Source organism: Triticum aestivum, chromosome 5A, assembly GCF_018294505.1.
Source record: "Triticum aestivum cultivar Chinese Spring chromosome 5A, IWGSC CS RefSeq v2.1, whole genome shotgun sequence".
Classification (NCBI taxonomy): Eukaryota; Viridiplantae; Streptophyta; class Magnoliopsida; order Poales; family Poaceae; genus Triticum; species Triticum aestivum.
The window spans coordinates 700,024,187-700,026,306 of record NC_057806.1 but is presented as its reverse complement, the minus strand read 5'-3'; positions in this window follow the sequence as shown (position 1 = coordinate 700,026,306).

Sequence of the window (2,120 nt, the reverse complement as noted above, 5' to 3'; positions counted from 1 at the left end):
GAAGGGAGTAGGGTTTTCTTTTCTGGCGGTTTAAGCTTTTGGGCCCAAACGAGATCGCCTTCGGAGGTTTTTATTTTTATCAAACGGCGGTCAGTTAAAATGGAGCGGAAACAAAATGGGCACCATGTTTGTCTTGTTTTCATATACTTGTTCAAATTATTCAAATACTCCTATGTACAAACTGTGAACCCCTCAAAAAAACATGTATTAAAATGTTGAATGGGTATATAAAATAAAAATGTTTAACAAGCTTTTGAAAATGTTGAGTAAGTATTAATAACTTGAACAAGTATATGAAAAAATGTTGAACAAGTATTTGAAAAATGTTGAACTTGTATACAAAAAATGTTGATCACTTGTTACAAAAAATGTTTTTGACATGTGCGTAAATGTAGAGTGAAAATGACAACATAAGAAAACACCAAAGGAAAACAAAAAATCGAGAAAACAAAACAAAAACCATAGAAGAAAATGAAAAAAAGGAGAAAATCGAGTTATAATGATGAATAAAACAAAACCAGAGAAAAATAACAAGACCAAACAAAAAACCAAAGAAACCAAAAAAAGGAAAAATGAAGAAATAAAAAAACCTCCGGTGTTTTACCTCAAGTAGTGTGCGCCTCGTATCTGAACGGCTCTATGCTCGTTCGTAAAACCCAAACCTAGCCAAACGGGCCGGTATTGTCGGGCCGGCACGATAGCCCGCGTGCCTGGCCCGTCACGAGCCGGCACGGCACGTGACCTAGTGGCCCGTGCCTGGGCTGCCTTGCCAGGCATGTGTGCCAGCACGGCACGGCACGACTAGCACATTTCTCTTGAGCAAAACCTACTGCTACCTACGTATACCCGGGGAGCTCCTAACGGGCGCCTTTTGCGCCGGTTACCATACCTGGCTCATACAGGGAAGCTTAGTGGGCTTCTCTTTCGAAAGCCAATCGAAAGTCATACCATTCTACAAGCGTTCGGCTAACCGCTACAACATGTTGTTACTAGTGATCAAATGCAGCTCCAACACTTTAAAAACTACCTGCCCATACATGATTTTCTTTCAAAAAATTGAAACTTCACAGATTTCGGGAAAAAGTTCGTGAACATACAAAAAATGTTGCCCCTATTCAAGGAAAGTCCATTGAATTTGAAAACGTCAATCAATTTAAAAAATAGTTCATGAAAAATGAAAAAAGTTGATGAAAATTTTGAAACAAATTCATCAATTTTGAAAAAAAAATCATAAATTGAAAAAAGTTCATCAATTTTCGAAAAAAGTTCTTCGATTTTGAAAAAAAGTTCATTGATTTGAAAAAAGTTCATCCAAACTGAAAAGGTTCATTAATTTTTGAAAAAAGTTCATCCAATTTGAAAAGGTTCATCGAATTTGAAAAATAAGTTTGTCGAATTGAAAAAAGTTCATCGAATTTGAAAATCATGGATGAACTTTTTTCATTGAAATTTAAAAAGTTCGTCGTATTAAAAAAATTCATCAAATTTGAAAAAAAAGTTCATCGAATTTGGAAAAAAATTAATTTGTTCTTTTTTCTTCACAAAATTGAAATTTTTTCTTCAAATTTGGGGAAAAAATATCTTTTCGTATAACTCAAGAGTTTAAGAAAAAGTTCATCATCTTAAAAAAATGGTTCACAATATTGAAGAAAATGCTCATCGATTTGAAGAATTTTATTGCGAACATAAAAAAGGATAAATAAAAAACAAATCAAGCTGAAGAAATAAGAAATGAACGAAAAACATGTACTTAATCACACGTATGTGAGCAGGTCGGGTGGTATTGCGTCTATCGTAGAACTAAGGCAACGGTTGTTCGAATCCCAGCTTCTGCCCATTTTTTTGAAATGGGCCGGCCCAAACGTGGCGAGGGGTGTGCGCCGTTTGGAAATTAATGAAGGAATGGGCGCCATTTAGGAAACACCGTATACCCGGGACAGGGAGGCAGCCAGGCAGGGACCAGGGGGACGTGCCTGCCTGCAATTCTTTATTCCTGCAAAATCGATGTGCCTCTAGCACGACACAAGCTCAAGAGCGCACTGCAATTCCTCATTCCTGGAGTCGCCAACCATCATTTTTTCTTCAGCAATGCCAATGAGGCAATAACGATTGATGCCTCG